We start from the raw sequence: 8,130 nt of genomic DNA on the forward strand, positions 1-8,130 counted from the left end.
TCACCTCTGTTTGCCTCAGTTTTCTCACCTCTAAAATGATGATCATAAAATATCTCCCAATGAGGATCAAAAAAGATAATATTGGTAAAGCTCTTAGCTAGCACAGTGACTGGTAAATAGTAGGAGCTATATAAATTCAAGCTCTCTAACTAGCAGCAGATGGTAGTAATAGTGGTAGATGTGGTAGTGGCAGTGGCAGCAGCAGTAGTAGTAGTACTGTTAGGAGCAGTCATAGCTACTTGGTTTTGTTGAAGTATTTTTCTTCATTAGAAGAGAAGATATTTGGGGAAGCAGGATTAAGGACAATTTTTTTTTCACTTTCAGAGTTTTGGCTTTTTTTTTTTTTTGCCAAACATATGCTTCTGAATCAAATATTTCAAATAAATTAATAAAAAAAAATTTAAATAGCAGCGAGAAAGTGTCAATCAGTTCCCTAATGATTGCAGCTGATTTTTCCACAGAGTATATGTGAACCTCTACAATAATAGTTAACATATCTGCATAACACTTTTTTGATTCTGAAGCACTTTCCCAGACATTAACTTATTTGAGCCTAACAATAGCCCTTTAAGGTATCTCACCTTGGGCTAATTTTACTCATAAGGAAGCTGAGTGTCAGAGAAGTTTAGTGACTTCCCCATGTTCACACATGGGGCTAGTGAATGGCAGAGAGGGTTTGAAACCTAGGTGTCACAGCCTGTCTTCTGCCTCTAATACTCCACCCCATCCTGCTAGCTTATGAAATTCTTGTTTCAGAAGACTTTTTTTAAGTCAAACCAAATGCATGAACCATATTTTTCTTATTTTTTCTCAGTGTTTTCAGATTTGTTACGCCTTTCTATTGCTATCCTACCCCCACCCCCACCCCCACACTCCCATTTTCCCTGACTACACTTTCCTTTCACATCAGTTGGCTGTGGGATTACTGTGCACCTGAGTAAATAGGTCATATTTTCTTTGTGGGGTATGTGTTGAATATAGACCAGGAAGAAAACAAGCAGCTGAAAGCTGATGTTTCATAACTCAGAAAGAGACTTACGGATAAGTAGGCCTGCATGTGATGAGTTCTTAGATTCCTGTGGCTTTTACTTCCTTCCTGGATAAAATGACATAGGGACACTCAGGTATTTCACTGAAAAGACCATCACTGAACTCCTTTGCTATCTCAGCCAATTGATATTTAAGAAGATTTTTAGGTGGATGAACTGCTGTCTGTTCCATGGGTTAGCAGTGTTTTGATGGATAAGGAGACTGGACAAAATGAAGGCATTTACAAAATAAGAATGAGAAACCAAATGTTGTTTCAATATTTTTTGCTTACCATTAAGATTTTTGTAAGTATGTACTTCAAGATTCACCAAAACTGCATAAGAAAGGATATTATTTTTGTGACCCTGTATTGCATTTCTAAGTTTGATTTACAAAATATATGCTGTTGTTATTCAGTTATTCCAGACTTTGTGACCCCATTTAGGTTTTCATGGTAAAGATACTGAAGTACTTTACCATTTCCTTCTCTAGTTAAGTTTTACAAATGAGGAAACTGAGGCTAACAGGGCTAAGTGACTTGCCCAGGGTCACACAACTAGTGTCTGAGGTCAGATTTGAAGTCAGGTTTTCCTTACTCCAGGTCTAGTGCTTTATCCATTATGCCATCTAGCTGTCTCATTCTGTGTGTATATATACACATGCAAATACACACACACACACACACACACACACACACACACACACACACACACATATATATATGTGTGTGTGTGTGTGTGTGTGTGTGTGTGCACTTATATATGTACATACATATATATACACATAGATAGATAGATAGATAGATAGATAGATAGATAGATAGATAGATAGATAGATAGATAGATACACACACTCACACATATGGATTTTGGAAGAGAGGAAAACTGAAATGTTTGGGTACCATCTCTTCAGGGCTCCCTTTCCCAACTTCCACATACATAGGCAGATTGGCCTGGGAGTCCAGATACTTGCTGCCTACTTCTCCCCTCAGTATCCTAGGTGTAATCCTGAAGGCCTATGGGGGTTTCTAGTACTGTAACTCATGACTGTACCTCTAGTACATGTAACTCTATTTGATGTGTTCCCCATTTATAATTAATTAGCCACAATTAATTAATTATTAGAAGGGAAATTTACCAGTATGATATGGTAAAAATATTTGGTACAAAGAATAATTCTCCCGAAGGTCTAGAACATAGTCTCATGTAATTATATACTGGTTCCATGAGGGAAATGGGCTCATCCTTAAAGAGTACATGTAGCCAAAGAATAATTCATGGCTTTCAGATACTTTTTGGTCCCTTTATCAAGGCCTCAAGAGAAGTTTCTCTTCTGTTGTGGCTCAACAGTGTCAAATTTGGGGTTCATTTTTCCATTCAGTCCCCCATACTCCTGAGTGTAGAGCCAGGTTACAATACAATTAGAAAATATTTAACAAAATAAATTTTTTTTAAATGTAATACAACACAAATAATGTTAATTTGTTGTTTCCTAAGTATATGGACTATAAAGGATCCATTTCTATTTGAGTTTGACACCACTGTTGCTCTCTGCTAAGTGCCAAAGGTTAATGCTTATTTAAAGTCCTAGAGGTGTGATATGTCTAGTTTGTCCTTAATGTGTCCCTCAATTCTTGATGCAGATGCTATCACTAGCCACTGCCACTCTGGGAACACTGCTACCAATGCATATGGGATGTTTAAATCTTTTGAATCTCATAAATTCATTCTTTGGCTAAAGGTGGATGACAGTGGCTGGGAATGGAGGGAGAAGTTAATTATCTTCCTTTCTCCATCCTCCAAGATCAATTTCCTTGGTTGCCACTAAACCGGTTTGTTATTGGAATCTCTTATTAGAAATCATACATAATCTTAGGTTATGTCAAAATATTTTTTAACCAATCCAGTATATTTTCTTTACAATGACCAATAATGTTTCACTCATCTCAAACAGATGTATTCGTTCCCACCTAATTTAGATTCTAGATTGATTAGCTAATTTAATTCAGAACTTTGGGATCTCTTCCTCCACATGAATGAGAGTGGGGGTTTCCCATCTCCGTACTTTATGCCATGAAGATTATGAGTTGACATACAATAATAGGATCATAGCCATGGAGTTTGAAGGGAACTTGGGTCACCAAGGCAAATCTTCTCATTTTATAGAAGAGGAAACTGAGAGCTAAAGAAGTTAGATGACCACAGTTAGTAATTAACAGAGCAGGGACTACAAACTAGGTATTCTGTATCCAAATCCTTCACACTTCACATTGTACCACAAATAAGAAAAAAAAAAGCCTTTTTATTTTTCAGAAGTCATGTAATCATTTTGGATAATTTATCTACTAGCAGCATCTTGTGTGTGTGTGTGTGTGTGTATGTGTGTGTGTACAAGATGGGAAGAGGAACATTTAAGTGGAATTATCACTTATTGAATGCTTTGAGATTATTTATTAATAGTCTGCTGCAGACCTGGAGAGATGTGACTAGTGTGGGCTGCCACAGGGCTCTCTGTCTTTGGATCTGTTCAGGTCAACATTTTTATCTTTTGCTCAGATGAAGAAATAGAAGTCATATCTATCAAATATAGAGGTGAAACACATTTGAATTGAATAACTAATTGTGTGTAAGAACCAGGATTCAAAATGAAGGCTGAAATGCTGGAATGAAATCAACAAGGTGAATTTAATAGGGATGTCAAGTACAACTTTTCCATTTAAAAATCAGTTACAGGGGGCAGCTAGGTGGTGCAGTGGATAGAGCACTGGCCCTGGTTTCAGGAGGACCTGAGTGCAAATCTGGCCTCAGACACATAACACTTATTAGCTGTGTGACCCTGGGCAAGTCACTTAACTCTATTGCCTAGCCCCTCAAAAAATAATTACATAAATGCAGGCTGGGAAAGAACTTGCTAGAAATCAATTTATGTAAAGGAGACAAGGAATTTTAATTAAACAGTCTGACACTGATATTAAAAATATTTATATAGTCTTTGTGCTGATTTGACTGCAAGCGGTATATCATACTCACTTCTGGCTGTCATGCTTGAAGATGGAGAATGATACCTAATGTAATGAGGGCTCTAGCTACTGGGGGCCCAGTTCTTAGAGCATGTATAGGGGTCTCTGCCTGATGCTGGCCCACCTGGAGCCTCAGAGAACCTGCTTCTAGAAATCCCTGATCACCTTGATTCCTTAATGGAAAGTCAGAGACTGGGCATTCCATCTCAAACCATGTACAGGTATCATGACTATTTACTGTCTACTTACTGAGTGATGAGGAAAAATCTTTTGTTTGCCTGATGTACCAGAACTGAATAGGCATATAAAAGACAAAAAGTTGGTTTTATCTTTTCTGGTGGTGATTGAGGCAAGGGTTGCCACAAGCCTTACGGAAGGGAGAAAGATAGCTCTAGCAGCCAGCATGATGTCATGAGTACATGAAGCAGCTGCTTTTTTTTTCTGTTGGGTCTATTATTTCCTGTTTTTAGGTAAAAGGACACAGGAGATAGTTACCACCTTCTGAACTTTGGAAGGTCTATAGAGCGATCTGTCAGAAGTCCAGGAACTAAAGCCTATATAAGAGTTCGCTGGGAGCCAAGACTGGTGTTCCCTCCTAGGATTAACTTGCTCAAGTACATTGTTGGGAAATGACTTAGACAGCTATAGCTACCATCTATCAATGCAACCAAATGTAGGAGATTGGCCAGGTATGAAAGCCAATTTACTTGATAACAGCAATATTACAAAGACAAACAATTTAGTTAGTATTTACATAGTACTTTATAAATGTTGTCTCATTTGATCCTCACAACAACCCTATAGGATAGGTGCTATTATTGCCCTCCTTTTACAGATGAGGACATTGAGGCTGAGATTTGTCCAGGGTGCCTCAGGCAGGATTGAACTCATTCCTACCCTGACCCCAAGTCATTTACTCTATCCACTGTGCTACCTAACTGTCTTTGAGTACTCGCCACATCTTGACAGAGAGCTGTTGAATGCAAGATGAAGAAGAATTGTACTTTTGGAAATGGCCAATGAGACAGTTGACTATTCATATTTGTTACAAATAATTTGCTTTTCTTCTTTCTTTTGATATAACGGGAAGTAGGAGGGGAAACAGTCAATAAAAAGGTAAAAAAAAAGGAAACAACAAAAAGTCAATGATGGATTGAGATCTTCACCCATATCACTGCTGAAGTCAATTGATGGGGGGGGAGGTAACTGCCAGATTATTTGCATTATAAAAGCACCCTTTATAACCACAAGGATTCTAACAAAGATTTGTTCTATAGAGATTCCCTTGGCACATTCAAGTATCTGTTTATAGACCATACATTTGACAGCTTGAAGAGGAGGACTACAAGAGAAGCTAAACCAAAAACATGGGGTGAGGAAGGGAAGTATTACTGCCAATTGAAGATCAAACAGAAATAAAAACAAAAATTAAGCATCTTTGACATTATAATATAAAGTAATGGAAAAATAGGATTCAGCTAATACAAATTTGGAGCTCTTCCCTTTTAGCCTTAAATCCTTTGATCCTATGATTTCAGAAATGCGTCTGTCACATAAAGGAAAGCATAAGTACACTGTGTTCATATAAGGCATAACTAATTCCACATGTGCCAGTATGTTCCTGGACTCCTGCCAGCTAGCCTGATCCTATTCCGGGGAATCCAGAGGGCAAAGGAGAATTACTCTATAAATCAAGACATGGTAAAATACAAGGGATTAGGGAATTTATCTTGATAGTATCAAGATACAAGGCTCAGAAACTGGGGTACAGGCTTGGATTAGGAACCCAGTATCAGATAGGACCCAGAAAAAACAACTATGTTGATTTCTTTGAGATGTCCACCTCTCTACTGAAGTTGCCCTGACCTTGCAGGCACCATCAAAAAAGAGAATTTTTGGAGGTAAAAATCAGTTCTTACAGCTGATCCCAGAAAGCAAGGTACAGAGACCAGTTAGTCAGGCAATAAGCATTTAAATAGTCACTATATGCTTGGTATTATGCTAAACACTCAGAATATGATAATATAGTCCCTCAAATACCTCCCATTCAAATGATGTAGGCATCATGTAAATAACTGTGAATGTATAAGATACATACAGAGCAAATGGAAGGTAATCTCAACAGAAAAGCTCTAGGAAGAGTCAGGGAGGAGGACATTGGGAGAGGGAGAAGCACTGAAAAGTCTTCCCTGTGGAAGGTGAGATTTGATCTACTTGAAAAATTTATTTTATTTTTAATTTATGGAATAAAACAAGCATTTCCATTTTTCCATAAAAATATCATTGAACATGAAACTTCAAATCTGCTATGTACAACTTACTATTCCTTTTAAATATACAACAAAGTTATCCTGTAAATTTCTTTTTTTTCTCCCCTCCCCCCTGCCCTAGAGATGGCCACCATTAGACACAAATAGATATGTGTGTATACACATATATGTATGTACTTATATGTGTACGTATGCATATAGTGTTAAAGTTTTCTACACATGTTTCTCTTCATCAGTTCTTTCTCTGGATGCAGATAGTGTCTTCCTTCATCTGTCCTTAACAGTTAATTTGAGTATTTATAATCGTCAAAATAACTTATTCACTCAGTTAATTCTTAAAACAATATTGCTGATACTATATCCAATGTTCTCTTGGTTGTGCTCATTTTGCTCTTCATTGTTTTGTGCAAGTCTTTCCATAATTTATCCTAAAGGAAGCCTAGAAAACCAGAAGATAGAGAAGAGGAAAGACAGCATTCCATGGATGGGGGGGCAGCCAATGAAAAGGCCTGGAGTTAGGAGACGGGGCACAGTGTTCAAATGAGAGCAAGAAGGACAATATCACTGGATCATAAACATGTGGAAATGAGTTGTGTATGAAGACTGGAAAAGTAGAAGGGGCCAGGATGGGAAAGGCTTTAAAAGCCAAACTGACTTATATTTTATCCTGCAGGTAAAAGGGAGTCAACCACTGGAGTTTAACAAGTAGGGATATCACATGATGAAAACTGCTATTAAAGAAAATCACTTTGGTAGCTAAGTAGGGAATAGATTTGAGAGGGACGATACTTGAGACAGGGAGGCCATCCAGAAGGCTATTGAAAGAATCTTTGTGAGGATACTACAGTAGCAGCTATATACGTGTAGAGAAGGAGATTTAAGGAGAGTTGTGGAGAAGGTAGAAATGATAAGACATAGCAGCCACTAATAATAATAATTATTATGTTGAAAATAATGACATTAGCTAGAATTCATATAATTTTTAAGGCTTGCAAAATGCTTTACATATGTTATCATACTTGATCCTTAGAACAACTCTGTAAGGTAGGTACTATTATTATCCCTATATTTTCTTTTTTTTTTTAAAGGCAATTGTGGGTAAGTGACTTGTCCAGGGTCACACAGCTAGTGTCAAGTGTTTGGTTTGAAGCTGGATTTGAACTCGGATCTTCCTGACTTCAGGGTCAGTGCTCTATCCACCAGGCCACCTAGCTGCCCCTTATGCCTATATTTTCAGATGAAGAAAATTATGATGAAAGAAATCAAGTAACTAGCCCAGGGTCCCACAGCTAATTGTCTGAGGCAGGGTGTAAACTCAGGTCTTACTCATTCTAAGTCCAGCACTCTATACAGCATATACCATATATGAGGAATAAAAGTGAGAGAGGAGTCAAGGATAACAAAGTGTTTTTGACCATGGGTGACTGGGAGGATAGTGGTATCCTCCACAGTAAGAGGGATGTTTATAAGAGGTTAGGTTTTGGGGTAAGGGGTGAATTGACACATTCTGTTTTGGACATATTTATTTTGAGATACCTGTGAGATATTCAGTTTGAGATATCCACCAAACAGTGGTATGAGACTGAAACTGAGCAGAGAGGTTAGGAAACTTTATCTCTTTCTGTTCAAGAAGAAAACACACCTTCGTGCAAAGAGCCATGTACTTGCCAACTACTCTCATTTGTTTCTGTTGATCTCATAAACTTTGCAAATGGTAGAATTTTGAGCACTGATAAGATGGAGGGGGACATTTCTTCACAGAGCTCCTTAAAAGCAAGAGGTACATTTGAAATGAGGGTGGCCTTATCTTCA

The sequence above is a fragment of the Phascolarctos cinereus genome, unplaced genomic scaffold (assembly GCF_003287225.1).
Source record: "Phascolarctos cinereus isolate Bilbo 61053 unplaced genomic scaffold, phaCin_HiC Scaffold_726;HRSCAF=1367, whole genome shotgun sequence".
Lineage (NCBI taxonomy): Eukaryota > Metazoa > Chordata > Mammalia > Diprotodontia > Phascolarctidae > Phascolarctos > Phascolarctos cinereus.